The following is a 16,413-nucleotide window of genomic DNA, read 5'->3' as shown; positions in this document are numbered from 1 at the left end:
AAAAGCAATGAATACAGTCACATGCATGTAAAGAAGTTGAATTAAGAGTTAAAAACTAATGGCATAAGAATACTTACCTGTCAAAAGTTGAATTAACCTGTGATCATCCGTTGATCCTTTTGATTCCCTGTGCTTGATTAGTTATGCCTGCAGAGGTCCAAAGGGGGGGGGCTCTCGGCCACGATGCCTCATTCTGAATGAAGCTGCCAGAAGAGAAGTATCGTGTCCGAGAGTTTCATTCATTCACTCCCCTTTTCAGGTAGAGGATGTATAGAGTGGTTATGGAGTTGATGTTATTGGAATGGTAAAATAATATGTTTGAGATGTTGTTCTGCTGATGAGCCGACTGAGTTTGGTGTTTTGGGTATTAATGTTCGGGTTCTGGAGTGGCGCTAACCGAGACGCTAACTAGCAGCTAGCTAAACTCCGTCGCGCCGTCCCAGGCACAGAGCGTCACGTGACCGCAGGCACAGCGCATATTGTGTGCATAACTGACTGTTTATGTGTATATTTAGTAATGAATGTTGTTGTTTATAGTGTGAATTAATTGGCTAAAAGACTAAATTGCTTACTATTGAATATTATTTGGTTCATTGCAATTATAGATAATATTAATATTTGAAATGTTGGTTATTGATTATCTGAACGTTTTATGTTTTTCTACCCTGATGCTATTTGTGAATATAATTGTGTAAACAATTCATTCTGAATGAAGCTGCCAGAAGAGAAGTATCGTGTCCGAGAGTTTCATTCATTCACTCCCCTTTTCAGGGCGTAACAACAGCAGGATAAGATATCACTTAAACAGCTCTGGAACAACATTCTTCAGTTAGAATCTCTTTCTAATTTTAGAATGAACACAAAGATTCATTCATATAAAATGATGGTATTAGTGGCTCTAGAGGAAAAGTCAGTCATCCTCGGAAGGATTCAGCCTGCTCAGGGAATGTCTTGGCCATCCATGTAATACTTTATTTCAGTCTTCGACAGGTGGGCCAACCATCTCATGAGCCACACTGCTAGGCTGGAAAGATTTACAAGAGAAATATACCAGGGGAGAAAATGAGAGAACAAAGTATTTATTCTAAAATACTGTTATTTTTTATTGTTCAGAATTTCATAGAATATCCGCTGTGGCTGTACCACTGCTGTACTAGCAAAAGATTTCAACAATGTTTTCTTCTATAGGATTCAAAATTGAATAGGAAGTGTAGAGACCACTGCTTTGAATGACTTCAGCTCATCTGCGCCCACAGGACATCACTAGTTTTTCACACTGCTCTGGTTTGATCTTGGTCCATTCTGACTCAGTCTCTTCCACAGTTCACTAACTGGAGTGGGTTTCTTACACATTACTTTGTTACCAAGGATATTCCAGAGATTCTCTACAGGGTTTAGATCTGGACTCTGGGCTGGACGTTTCATTGTTTCAATAATCTTAGCTTCAAGGAACTGCTTCACCTGTTTTACAATGTGACAGGAGACATTGTCTTGCACAGGGATGCAGATGAGATCTTTGAACTGGGGGAGACCAAGCTGACAGCAAATGATTTCCACTCAATAAGTTATTTTTGTGTAATTTGGGTTTTAACTAGCGCTCAAATAGTTACTTTTGTAATAGCCCATGGGTCAATGGTTTGCACTAAAAAGCCATTGGAGAATTCTTATTTGAAATCATGGATAAACAACAACAATGTTAAACAAAGGCCGACCGGATCAACACTAGCCATGTATGATGAAAAAAATAAAAATAAAAGCTATTCACTTACGGTCTAAAAAGACTTATCTTACATTTAGCCTACTTCAGGTAAGTGCAAATGCCATTTATTAATGCCGTTTAGTAATGTCTCAACATTACAAAACGATCTGGGAAAGTCAACAGGCGTAGGATAGCCTACTTACATTGTTTCTTTTTTGAAAAAACCCTCTGTTTTTTGTTTTTTCATTTTGTTTCTTCATTTAATTGAAATCGACTGCTCTGTGATAATAGACAATGGTCTGATCAACAGGCACAGGAACAGCTACCAGTTCCTCTTTAGGACCCTGGGGAGTGAGAGACGTGCCTTAAGGGGTTTTCAATTTACACTGAAAGTCGGAACTTGGAGCTCGGAACAACGTAACCCCAAAGTTGAGTGCTCCCAGCTCTTCCTGGCTTCACACACGTCCAACAAAACATGTAACTACTGTTTACATGAGAAGTTGAAGAATTAAAAATCATTGTGTGAAGTATCATAATCATGTGTTAGTATGTGTATTAGTAATGATTGATAAGAGTGTGATAATCAGTGATTGAATAATTAATAATCATATGTTAACGTGTATTAGTAATGATTAATAAGAATGTGATAAGTGTGATTATTAGGTATGATCATTTAAAAGTGTGATAGTGATTATTAGTCAAAGCTCAAACTTTTCTGCTTCCAGCAAAGCAAACAAACTTTTGACTCAATCTGTAAATGCTTTCTCTAAAAGCACAGGAACAGTCAGTCAGTCAAGGTCACAAAGACAATGAACTAGCCATGTTGCAAATATGCACCTGGCAAAATTAGTTGAGATTAGGGTAATTGCTGTACGTGCTGTGCTTTTTTCACAGATAAAGAAGAAGACTCCTGCTATACAGAGGCTACTCCTACGCGCAGGGAGAAAAATGGCTGGAGCAACTGTTTCTTCTGAAATACACATATGCACGCACAAGCAGACACATAAACCACGCCTTTGTAACAAGCATAAATGCTGGAGTTTTTAGAATAGATATCAGAACTTCTTGACTCTGGGTGTGTTATACAGTTGTATATTTCAATATATGAATAGGCCTACGTGCCGATCCACAGCTACACATTCTCGGTACTTTCCAAATACAGTTTCACTTCCCCAATCTTCTCCCCCGGACTTTCCAGTGAAAGCCATCCGGCACTTAGTCACGTACACACATACAATATTTTGTGATTTACTTCTGTTTTTTGTCAGTGATTGTTCATTGTACATATCTATCTATTACTCTTACCATTAAATCACTTATTAATCTTAATTAAAAAACCCTTAATTCAGTTTTAAAGAATCAATACACATGAGATTCCATACAACATTTATTATTAATGACTACTACTATCAAGTTATGATTGAAGATAACATGCTATGGCAGCTATTAATCATCCTTTTTTATTACATATTTTTGTGTGCTCAGTATTACCATCTAGTGGCCTAGCTGAAATTTACCACAGTCTCCCCTTTTCTATCTTAACTTGCATAAGTTGGAGACTGCGTGTTGGTCTAAGCAGGTTAGGGATCTCAACTAATTTTGACAGAACAAACCACAATCCCGGCAGAATTTAGTCAAATGTGTTGACCCCACAAGTTATTTTTCTTGGTTTAAAGAAAAGGGGTAATATAATGGTAATTCAGTGTGCTGTCAACAACTAGTTGAACAGAGAGTGCCATCTAGAGGGCTCAGAAAATAAAGAAAATGCTTCATGAAGCTTAATTTGCTCATCACTAGCCATGTTCCTCCACTGGAGTCCATTCTTTTCCTGACACTGTAAAAGCTGATGAGTTAGTTCAACTCAAATGGTTTGAGGAAACATTGCCGGAAAATGACCGAAAACAACTTAAGCATAGAAAATTATTTATTTTGACTACAATTAACTAATATTTATTGCTAAGGTAACAAAAGTCAATAAAGTATAATAGTATTAATTCCATTTGGTTAATTAAACTTAAACTATTGCGTTTTTTGCACTCTTAACATTTAGCATTTATCCAAATGTATTTAATGTGTGTAAACAGAACACTGTATTAAGTAAGACTAACTTGAATGCATCTTTATACAAATGTTACCACTTATATTTTATTATTATATTTACGCAGTTTTCTTACATTAAATCAAATTATTACATTCTAGTTGTGACAACTTGAAGCTCCTCATTTCATTTGAGGGAAAGTAGTCGCCTTAAACCTTTTTGCATGAACACAATACATACACATATCTGGGACAACTTAAAACATTTATTTAGTTAAATGATGAACATTCAAATGTCAATACATAACACTTTAATGTTAAAACACCTCTCCACTTTTGTTTTAAGCTAATATACCTATGCATTTTTAGAGCCACACATGTTTTTTCTTGAGCTCTGGAGAGCTACTGCCCTGCGGTTTTTAGATATCTGCCAACTCTAACACACCTCATTTTAATGGTTATCAAAGCCTTGACAAGCTTCAGCTGCCTAATAACAAACAGATCGTTACATCAGGTGTGTTAGAGTAGAGAGAAACCTGAAACATGCAGGAGAGTAGCTCTTTAGGAGCGGGATTGAAGACCACTGCTCTAGATGTACCACATTTATGAAATAACTGAGCATCATAGAACCTTCCCCTAAATCCCCGCTAGAAAACCATCATCTTTTATACAGAATCAGCTAATTATCACAGGTAACCGGAGCAGCTTCCTTCTCATTCATCCCCACAGCACCACAGCACTTTACACAGTCTGACGCTCAGCTTCTACTGACTTCAATGGGAAAGGTAGAGCGGGTTGTTCTACTGCAGCCAAACTAGACGCTCATTGGATAAATGCTGGCATTTAAGCAGCCTAGCTCTGTTGCCATTGAAGGACGCCTAGTTGGTATGACAGGGTCACAGATCATTTTCTTGAAATGGAAGGAAGGGTAGAATTTACATATATAAACAAACACATTTATGATGTAGGCTGGGAAAATTAGCTTCCCCTCCTTTGTTTGCTGTACCATCACAACCATCAGTTCAACCATCAGTCTATAACTTAAATATACACCAAAACAACAACAAAAATAATCACATTTGCGAAGCTGCAAACACAATATACCGTATTTTCACGACCATACGGCGCACCGTACTAAAGGGCGCAGTCTCAGTTATGTGTGCCATTTCTGTATTTAACACACACATACGGCGCACCGGATTATAGGGCGCGGGTTTTATATACCGGTACATATTCTCTACTACGTTTAAATACCTCTACTGCGTATTTAAAAATAGAGCGGGAGCAAAACTGAGTATGTATTTCATGTATTTATTACATGTATTTATTACAAAGTATTTAATCAAAGCCATCAAAGTCATCATCCTCTGTTTCTGAATTAAACAGCTGCGCTAAATCAGACATGCCAGTTTCCCCTTCTTCGCTGTCAGAGTCACTTTCCGTGCCGTGCGGCTCCTCGGAAATGATGCCGGCTTTTGCGAAAGCTCGAACAACAGTGCCAGCAGACACGTTAGCCCAAGCATCTACAATCCATCCGCAAACTGTGGCGTAACTTGCCCGGCGCTGCCTTCCACTTTTGGTGAAACTGTGGTCTCCGTCGGTCATCCATCGCTCCCACGCCGCTCGCAGCCTTACTTTAAACGGCCGGTTCACGCCGATGTCGAGCGGTTGAAGTTCTTTTGTCAGACCTCCCGGAATAACAGTAAGCACAGCGTTCATTTGTTTCACCGTGTTTTTCACATCAGCTGTGAGATGGGCACGCATGGAGTCACAGATTAACAGCGATGGTGATGCGCGGAAAAAGCCACCTGGTCTCCTTACATACACCTCCCTCAGCCACGCTTTCATCATCTCCTCATCCATCCAGCCCTTTTCATTTGCCTTAATAATGACTCCAGCTGGAAAAGTCTCTTTAGGCAAAGTCTTCCTCTTAAAAATCACCATAGGCGGCAGTTTCTGTCCATTTGCGTGGCAGCCAAGCACAACAGTAAAGGAAGCTTTTTCATACCCCGTTGTGCGTATCGCTACCGTTCTTGTCCCCTTCTTCTCCACCGTGTGACTCACCGGGATGTCGAAAGTGAGCGGCACCTCGTCCATGTTGGTGATGTGGCTTGGCTGGATGCTTTTGTCGGCGATGTGTTTGCCGCAGAAGGAGTGGAAGCTCGCCAGCTTTTCATTATAATCCGCCGGACGCTGCTGCGCTACTGTAGTCCTGGTCCGGATGGAAAAATGGCACCGTTTCATAAAACGAAAGCACCACGACGGACCTCCTTGAAAATGTTCAATTTTCATTTCTTCTGCTAGCGTTACTGCTTTTAGTCGAATAGTGACCGTCGAAACGCTCGCCCCACTCGTTCTTTGCTCAATGATCCACCGCTCCAGTCTTTCCTCCAACTCGGGCCACCTGGCCTTATGTCCGCGGAAACTCAGCAGCGTCTTCTTCACCTGTCGGAGTTCGTTTTCCATCTTCCTCCACTTGCGAACCATCGATTCATTAATCTTGAGTTCTCTCGCGGCTGCTCGATTTCCATGTTCCTCTGCGTAGCTGATAGCCTTCAGTTTAAACTGTGCTTCATATGCGTGTCTCTTTGCCATTCTCAGGGTTGTTAAGACAACAATGTTTTGCATTAAGCACATACCTGTTCTTTTATACACAAGCCACGCCCACTATCCCCCTTGAACGTTCTCTCGGTGGTCTCAACAACGTCCGCAGTAACACACATAGGGCGCACCGCACTATTGGGCGCGCCGCACATTTTGAGAAAAAAAAAAGACGTTTATATGCGCCTTATAGTCGCGAAAATACGGTAATTGTCATTTTTACTTGAAAAGGCTTACTTAAAGAATTAATCAATTATCAAAACAGTGGCTGGTTAGTTTAGTAAAACTTTTTTTAAATGACAAACATCAAATCTATAAATGTATAAACTGTAATAAAAACAAAAAATAAATAAATTAGAATTATAGCGCACCCTGGTCTTCAGGACTTTGACAAACTCAAAAAAGATTATTCAGTGGAACAAACTGGAATTTTAAAATCCTCCACAATTTTAGTGCACTCAGGACAACTGAGTTACTACTTCATCAGTTCATTTTTGAGTGAAGTTAAATTCTTGGAATGAGTGACTTTTTTTCCAAGTTTAAGTTATTTTTACGTTTACTTCTGTTATTAAGATATATTATGTTTTACAATGCATAGGACAAAGAACATTTCTCTAAATAAATTATTTTTAGACCATTTCTATGCCTTTTGAAATCATTGTTTGTTCCCCGGGTAACAGCTGAGGGTTATACTAATACCTGAACGTTGTTTACTGCTCTTATGTTATTGATTAAGTTATTAATTGAATTAATTTTTCAATTATAAACATATAATAACAGCTGTCTTATCCTTTGTGTTTAAGCAATTATACCACTTGAGATTAGGGAATGATCACGGTCAACTAAGTAAACACTGTTTCCACTGTGAAACAGGATGCAAATCCAGGCCTCTGCTATCAAACCCAAGAACTTTCCCCCATTTACATCCAACATTAAGGACGACAGCTTGATTTGTGAGTATGACATAGCTTTCCTGCATAATTTTTCAAAATGAGATTACTTTTTCACACCTGTGAATGTTCTCATTTGTCCAGGTCATCGTTATCCCCAAAGCAATTTCAGTCAAAAGCAACTGGACCTGATTATTTACCTTGGTTTATAGTTTTGGATCTTGGTTCGTAAACTGAAAGTGTTTCAGGATGGCTTATAGTAGAAAGAAAAAGGGGAGAGAAATATCTATCAGTGTGTTCATTTAAAGCACCTGCAGCTTTCTAAACAGCTTCCTACACACAACTTCTTTCACTACCTTCAAACAGCTCATCCAATGAGTTTTAATGTTGTTCCTGCTCTGCCTCACCGTTTACAACACAAATCTCTCTTCTGAATAGGGGCAGGTGAAACTGGACGCAGCAGTAGTTGTAGCTGATAGCAGGAAGGAAAGCTTCACAGCTCTTTTCTTTGCTGTCTGGTGGTGACTGGTGAGGCTTCACTATTAAACAAGAGAAAGGCCTTGAAAACACAGACAGCACAAGAGGATTACAAGCCAGGTACAAGCAACAACAAGAGCTCAGGAGCCTTTGTTAACTACAAGGTTGTATTGATGAACAGCTTTAGTGTAGTCTCGATTCATTTCCGTACACTGTGGAAATCCACTTTGCCAGGCTTTATGCATTGTGCTTTGTTATAATGCAGTGGAAATTGCTGAATTATTTGGAAGTCTACTCTGCGTGGTGTGTTTATGTGATGTGAAAACCTTTGAAATCACAGACATTAAAAGTGGACCCATTTGAATCATTTTCAGGTTCATACATATATTTTGTGTTTCTGAGAACATGTTTACAGTGTTAGGACTTGGTAAAATGAGGACTCAAATGCAGTCAGGGAACGAGCGATGCAGGCTTTATTTTTGACACCCTAGGTAAGATCTTAAGAAACAGGCTATAAAAACTCTTTACTCGTCAGTTCGGACGAAGAAATTAATAAAGAAAACAGACGTGGCAAAAATCATCAAACAAATAAACTAAAAAAATAGCTCCAGAGGGAGGAAAAGACAACAGGCAAGAACTACACTGATCTGAATATCGATCTCTGAAAGTTACACAAAAGAAATCACTCACCAGGAGGAAAAACAAAGGCACTATGAGATTTAACTAGCAACACAAACTGACCAAAAAACTTTAGAAAACAAAAATTCACTCTTCTGCAGAGTTGCTCATGGAAACAGAAATAAAGACGAGGCAACACTTACAGATGAGGACTATTAACACATGAGGGAGGTGACACAGGTGGAAACAATCAGGTAATCTGGGAACACAGCAGACCGGAGCCACAGGAGGAAGGGCAAGTGACCCGAAACACGCTGTCGCCGACTGGATCGTCTCTTCTATGGAGCCGGAGCGATGATGACAGCTATACTTGTTGATGGGCCTCCATAAGATTACAGAAAGGAAAGTTTTCACGCTAAAACACCAGAGAGAATGTTTTGAATTTTCCGCGCTGCAATGCACACACTCATTTTTCCTCCTCTCTGTGTCTGACAGCGGTTAAGTGGCCCCACTGAATCCCTGGCGCTTGACTTCCAGATTAGAGCAAGAGCTACTTGTAAGCCCAGGAGCACACTCCTGATCAAAGACTGTATAAAAAATGGAAGTAGCATACCCGGCGGGGTCTGTTCTCTCAACCTGATCCAATCGTCCTTACCCACGGGAGTCTCCATCTTGTCAGACTTTGACTCCGCCTCATTTCCTCTTACCAAAAAAGGGCATGTATGTGACGTTGGGGGGAGGGAGATACGTCCATCAGGCTGATGTTTACCTCTGAGGAGAAGTGAGGGCCAGAGGCTAGCTGTCACTCAAGAGGCCACGCCCCTAATCATTCATAAACTTTAACCTCTAATAAAATAAAAACTAGCCTGGTAGAAGAAAATTCACCCCCCTCAGTGTTGTCATGGAGATATTTTTTATTTCCAGGCCTTAAAGAGGCAGGTCGGAGTCAAACCCACGGCTGCCTTGAGGACCTTCAACCTCTTTACTTGGGGCTGCTCTAACCACTGAGCCACCAATAGGAAAACATTTGCTTTTATATAATTCTGTCCTCTTTTAAGAGGCAGTTAACTTGACAAGTTTGTTTTAAAATATAGTAATAAAAGATTTTGTGTGGTGTTCTGCCTGTGTTGGTGTGGCTTGGAATCCAAATCTTAAATGTATAGAAATTAGCAGATTTCCGGGCTCAAGCCTCATGTTTTTACAGTTCTGCATGGTTTAAACCCTTGTTTAAACAGATCTGAGTTATAAAACAAAAACACAACCTAATTGTCATTGTCAAACAATTGTCAAACAGGTCCGACTATCAATATAAGACTCAGTGACATAATGTTACTAACTAGGCTTCTGAGTCATGAACACAGCCCTTTATAGGTTAACTGTACTTCTTCCCTTTAGCTAGCTTTGTCGAAAATCCAACTGTATATTTGGCTTTGTTGAGAGTCCTTGAAGTTGCATGAACAAATACAGACTCTGCCGTTGTTGGTCCGTTTTTTTCTTTAAGAAAAGCTAAATTAATTTTCCCTTGCAACTGAAATAAGCACCTTATTGGCAACATACTAAACAACTGGATTACTGACAAACTGGTGGGTGTTGAAAGGTTAAAAACACTGGACGTTTGACCTTGGCATTTAGGGCTTTAGCCATGGATCTCTTGGGAATAGCCCCTGGACCTCTATGCCATCTAATAATTAAAAAAAAAAATAATGATGATGAAAATAGCCCAGTACAGTAGCCTTTGTGTGGTTGCATTTCCAGCAGCCGCAGATGCAACATTGTACTGTAGTAGTGAAAACCGCAAAAATTCTGACGTGTCCACACTGACAAGTCATACATTCAGAATCAAACTTAAAGCAAACTGACTTGATAACTTCAGAATCAAACTTAAAGCAGACTGACTTGATAACTTCAGAATCAAACTTAAAGCAGACTGACTTGATAACTTCAGAATCAAACTTAAAGCAGACTGACTTGATAACTTTAGAATTAAAGTTAAAGCAGACTGACTTGATAACTTCAGAATCAAACTTAAAGCAGACTGACTTGATAACTTCAGAATCAAACTTAAGGCAGACTGACTTGATAACTTTAGAATTAAAGTTAAAGCAGACTGACTTGATAACTTCAGAATCAAACTCCATCTTGTGGACTCAACAACACACCATATAAAATGAAACAGCTGCCTTTTTAACGGCCCTTTTTTGGACCAAAAAGTCCCTTTCCCATGCAGTTAATTCGTTTGGGATCGAACTGTTTCTGCCGACCACTGCTTAGTTGACTGCCAGCCAAATGACTGGCGCACCCCTTGCATTTTTTTGACTCCTGTATGTGCTGTGCCCGCCGTCAGTGCATGCTCACCATCAGCAGAGCAGCATCCATGGTTAGAATACCAAGAGGCGACACTCCATTTACTTGCCCATTTTCGCGCAGTCGCGGAGCAGCCTCCATTTTGGACTGAACGAATGGCTGGCATTAATAGCTGAGATATGTAAAACTGTCCATATATAAGGTATAAAATAAAAGTCATTACCGGCTGCCCGGGGTGCCATGATGGTGTGGTGGTGGCGTGTCTGCGTATATTTTCTCTGGGTTCTCCAGCTTCCTCCCACAGTCCAAAGACATGCAGGTGTTAGGTTCATTGATGAATCTAAGTTGCCAGTAGGTGAGAATGGTTGTTTGTTTATGTTTGTCTCTATGTGCCCTGTGATCGACTGGCGTCCTGTCCAGGTTGTACCCTGCCTCACGGCAGATGTCAGCTGGGATCGGCTCCAGACCCTCCGCAATAGGGACAAGCAATTGAAGATGGATGGATGGATGGACCGACTGCCTGCCTATGTCCCTTATAGGACGAGAGGGACAGAATGTACTGTAACAGCATGTCCCTCCCGTCCTGTTTCAGTACATTTTGTCCCTCTTGTCCTGTAAGGGACGTAGGTAGGCAGGCAGACATTCGGTAATGATTTTCATTTAATACCTTTTATATGGACAGTTTGAAGATGACCCAATAGAATAAACTTGCTTTGTGGGATAACACAAAGTTTCCAAGAAAGACAAGCCGTGGGAGCTGACCAGAGACAGGCAGCATAAGTACAACTTATGATGCATGTGCATCATTAGTGTCTAAACTTACTGTGACATCAAATTAAATTAATTATTAGTTTGAACTTGCATCGACAGTTTCCAGCATTTTTGTGCATCCTAAAGTCCCTAAACTTTTGTTCTTAAAATGAAAATTGATGCACAAGATCCAACTTCCTGTCCAGTGGAACAAAATTCCAAAAATGACCCCAATGACTTTTGAATTTTCAATGGAAATGCAATTTTCACCACCTCTGACCTGTGTACCAGTTTTTTTGAGCCTTTGTGCATCCTAAGCCCCTTAAAACAGTGATGGCGCAGGAGAAAAGTAACAATAATAATAATTTATTCAAAAATAATAGGTTTCCTCGCACTTTCAGTGCCAGGGACCGTTTCGGCCTCCTCCTGCTTAGGGCCTAATAATACATTGGACTTTTTATGTAGTGCTGGGTACTGGGTATAGAGGAGGAGAACACAGTTTATTCGGGGTAGCAAGCTGTTTTGAGGGTTTGCTTGAAGGTGGAGGGGGAGTCTCTGATGTTTTTCATGAGTGAGTTGCAAAGGGTGGGAGCGGAAATAGAGAACGCCCTGTCCCCAGTCCTGGTGGTTATTCCTAATCAGAGAAGACCTATCTTGGAACCCTTCGGTTTTCTGTCTGACAACAATACTACAGCTAAATAGATAAATAAAAAATATCCTCCTATAAACACTATAGTAAATTGAAGACTATACTAAAAACTAAATCTGGGTTATTTTCTGTACTCTTTAACAAATATTACATCCTCACTACCTATATCTACTTATTAACTGTAGATATTGTGCCCTTATGACCAGGCACTATCATTACACAGCTAAGACCCAGGCACATTACAAAGCCCTTACGTGTGTCCATCATCAGGAGACAGTTTCCACAAGGAGGAATTAAGATTATGAATTGTCTCATACTTACTGTATAACTGTCAAGACTCGGTACAGTCAGTATCCTCCTCTCTTCCTTTTGTGTGAGTTTGTCTCCCTCTGTCTGTGTTTCCCTGCATGTGTCTCCCTCTTGTTTTTTGTTGTCTAGGTCCGGTAGGCGTTTCCCCCAAGCTGCAGCCTGTGAGGATAATCACCAGGGCCCAGTATTTCAAAATTTGTAATCTGGATCAGAATAATCCGGATAATGAAATCCTCCTTTTCTCAGTCATGGATCACGGTGATCCTGCTGACTTTATCTGAGTATTTCAAAACACAGGCAGGTCGGATCACTGTGATCCCTACCTGGCCGGATACGGATTTCCCAATCTCAAGTCTCCGCCTCCGGGATCTGAAACATGGTGGACTACTTCATGAAAGGAGTAGCAGAGAGCCGACTTTCACGTCAAAAGTGTAAGTTAACCGTCGTCTATTGTGTAGCGGTTTTAATACCATACGAACGGCAACCAACACATCATGCAAGCCAACTATTTGAATTGTCACCTTATTAAAAGCAGGCCGTGGCGATCTCTAATTGAGACGCGGCCGTGCTAACGGCAGCTTACGCGGCTCCATTGACTTGTGTGTTAAGCAGCTAGCGGGCTATCATTAGCGGCTATCATTAGCGTCACGTCATTTGCAACACGGCAGATTTACAGTATGAGCAGGCTGCATTGTGTACAGACCTGCTCAGTGCTTAGAAAACACAACGCAACACAGTTTGAGTATTAACTACAAGGTTTGTTCAGAAGGTTCAGAATGCTACAGTAGCCTAATGCTGGTGATGATATCATGTTTTTGTGTAGGCTACATAAATACAATTTGGGATTGTGGATTAAGATACTCATACACCTTCTACCTTCAGAGTCCACTCACAGCCATGGACCACTCAGCTACAACAGGGTGAGTGCTGGAAATCCTTGAAAATGCTTTAATTGTATTGATACATTTAAGACTTTCAAGTAATTGGAGTTTGAATAAAGTGCTTGAAACTGCTTAAATTTGTAATGGCATTACTTTCATGGTATTGGTCAGTGACACAATTAGAAACATTTCTTCATCCTAATTCCTCTCCAACATTGGTGAGAGCTTGTTTTTTTTTGCATTTCACTACACTGTTTTTAAACCTTGGTTTTAGCTTTGCATGTGACCAATAAACTTATCTATCTTCCACATCAGGCACGGGGGCGAGAGCCAGAGCCAGCGCCAGCGCCAGAGCGACGGCGACGGAAGAGGCATGCCGGGGATGAGGAAGCCTATGAGAGGCTCCTCAAAATGGAGACCGAAAGGGCAGTCAAACAGACTGAACTGGCCAAACGGCAAATTAAGCTGACGCTGCTTCAGCAAAAAGAGACAGAATTAACAATCAAGCTGTTAGAGAAACAGCTTGACATTTGAAATAGCATGGTCCTTAGTGGTCACATTATTTTTTGTTGGAATAAAACTTTGTTTGGACCCTGCATTCCTTTGTCTTTCTCTGTTTTGGTACATGCAAGTTACAATGTTTGGTGAACTAGAATTTGAGAAATAATTGTAATTTTATTTACAGCAGTTTTACAGTGTGGTCAAAAATTTTACTATGCTTTACATTTTTTGATATTACTTAAATTACTTGTTAGAAGTACAACACTAACACTTAAGTGTAACAAACATCTTGAGTAACAATATCTAGGAGAAGTATGCGCTGAGAGTTTGTCAATCCAAGTCAAATCCACCTCTGAGGTGGGATTCAAATGATCCTGAAATTTTGGTATCAAGTTGATCCAGATATCTGACTTAACTTTTGAAATACCCAAATCAGCCTTTTATCTGGATTCAGGGGAGGATTGGATTACCAGAGCTGAAACCCTGATCTTCAGGATCAGGATTCTCCTGATCTGTGTTGAAATACCCAGTTTTCAGATCAGATCTAGATTTAATCCAATCCGACCAGGATAATCCTGTCAGATCACGTTTGAAATACTGGGCCCAGGGGGCCAGGAGAATCCTGATCCTGAAGATCAGGGTTTCAGCTCTGGTAATCCAATCCTCCCCTGAATCCAGATAAAAGGCTGATTTGGGTATTTCAAAAGTTAAGTCAGATATCTGGATCAACTTGATACCAAAATTTCAGGATCATTTGAATCCCACCTCAGAGGTGGATTTGACTTGGATTGACAAACTCTCAGCGCATACTTCTCCTAGATATTGTTACTCAAGATGTTTGTTACACTTAAGTGTTAGTGTTGTACTTCTAACAAGTAATTTAAGTAATATCAAAAAATGTAAAGCATAGTAAAATTTTTGACCACACTGTAAAACTGCTGTAAATAAAATTACAATTATTTCTCAAATTCTAGTTCACCAAACATTGTAACTTGCATGTACCAAAACAGAGAAAGACAAAGGAATGCAGGGTCCAAACAAAGTTTTATTCCAACAAAAAATAATGTGACCACTAAGGACCATGCTATTTCAAATGTCAAGCTGTTTCTCTAACAGCTTGATTGTTAATTCTGTCTCTTTTTGCTGAAGCAGCGTCAGCTTAATTTGCCGTTTGGCCAGTTCAGTCTGTTTGACTGCCCTTTCGGTCTCCATTTTGAGGAGCCTCTCATAGGCTTCCTCATCCCCGGCATGCCTCTTCCGTCGCCGTCGCTCTGGCGCTGGCGCTGGCTCTGGCTCTCGCCCCCGTGCCTGATGTGGAAGATAGATAAGTTTATTGGTCACATGCAAAGCTAAAACCAAGGTTTAAAAACAGTGTAGTGAAATGCAAAAAAAAACAAGCTCTCACCAATGTTGGAGAGGAATTAGGATGAAGAAATGTTTCTAATTGTGTCACTGACCAATACCATGAAAGTAATGCCATTACAAATTTAAGCAGTTTCAAGCACTTTATTCAAACTCCAATTACTTGAAAGTCTTAAATGTATCAATACAATTAAAGCATTTTCAAGGATTTCCAGCACTCACCCTGTTGTAGCTGAGTGGTCCATGGCTGTGAGTGGACTCTGAAGGTAGAAGGTGTATGAGTATCTTAATCCACAATCCCAAATTGTATTTATGTAGCCTACACAAAAACATGATATCATCACCAGCATTAGGCTACTGTAGCATTCTGAACCTTCTGAACAAACCTTGTAGTTAATACTCAAACTGTGTTGCGTTGTGTTTTCTAAGCACTGAGCAGGTCTGTACACAATGCAGCCTGCTTATACTGTAAATCTGCCGTGTTGCAAATGACGTGACGCTAATGATAGCCGCTAATGATAGCCCGCTAGCTGCTTAACACACAAGTCAATGGAGCCGCGTTAGCTCCCGTTAGCACGGCCGCGTCTCAATTAGAGATCGCCACGGCCTGCTTTTAATAAGGTGACAATTCAAATAGTTGGCTTGCATGATGTGTTGGTTGCCGTTCGTATGGTATTAAAACCGCTACACAATAGACGACGGTTAACTTACACTTTTGACGTGAAAGTCGGCTCTCTGCTACTCCTTTCATGAAGTAGTCCACCATGTTTCAGATCCCGGAGGCGGAGACTTGAGATTGGGAAATCCGTATCCGGCCAGGTAGGGATCACAGTGATCCGACCTGCCTGTGTTTTGAAATACTCAGATAAAGTCAGCAGGATCACCGTGATCCATGACTGAGAAAAGGAGGATTTCATTATCCGGATTATTCTGATCCAGATTACAAATTTTGAAATACTGGGCCCTGGTAACTACTTATACCCTGAGCTGACAGGCATGCAGCGCCGGACCGTTGTATTCCTTCATTGGTAAACTATTCCCCCCAGATTGGCATTCCTTTCTCGTTTGTGGTTTGTATTTTGTTTCTCCGTAGTTTCCCGTGTTCCTGTTTCCTCGTCTGTCTCCCTGATCATCCGTCGTCTCCTCGTTCCTGTTTTTCCTCGACCGTCTCGTTATTAGTATTCCAGTTACCCTGTAGTGTTTTACATTTTGTGTGTAGTTATTATTAAACTTTTGTTTTTAATTTTATTCCGTGTCTGTGTCTGCATTGGGTCCAGTCTTTTGTGTTATCTCTGTACCGTTCATGACAATAACAGTTTATGCAGTTAAGATCAG

The 16,413-nt window shown here is 40.5% G+C and overlaps 2 long non-coding RNA genes across 2 annotated transcripts; one reads left to right on the top strand and one right to left on the bottom strand.

The window, feature by feature from the left end:
• Positions 1–12,636: 12,636 nt before the first annotated feature.
• On the top strand, positions 12,637–13,813 carry LOC310948478. Its single transcript, XR_014593245.1, has 3 exons — positions 12,637–12,765; positions 13,217–13,254; positions 13,531–13,813. It is a non-coding gene; the product is annotated as an uncharacterized lncRNA (long non-coding RNA).
• Positions 13,814–14,741: 928 nt separating this feature from the next.
• LOC310948670 lies at positions 14,742–15,918 on the bottom strand. Its single transcript, XR_014593251.1, has 3 exons — positions 15,790–15,918; positions 15,301–15,338; positions 14,742–15,024 (listed from the first exon to the last, which is right to left on the bottom strand). It is a non-coding gene; the product is annotated as an uncharacterized lncRNA (long non-coding RNA).
• Positions 15,919–16,413: the final 495 nt, after the last annotated feature.

Source organism: Echiichthys vipera (genome assembly GCF_963691815.1).
Source record: "Echiichthys vipera genome assembly, chromosome: 6".
Classification (NCBI taxonomy): Eukaryota; Metazoa; Chordata; class Actinopteri; order Perciformes; family Trachinidae; genus Echiichthys; species Echiichthys vipera.
The sequence above is the reverse complement of the archived record's forward strand: the minus strand, read 5'-3'. Positions and strand labels throughout refer to the sequence as shown.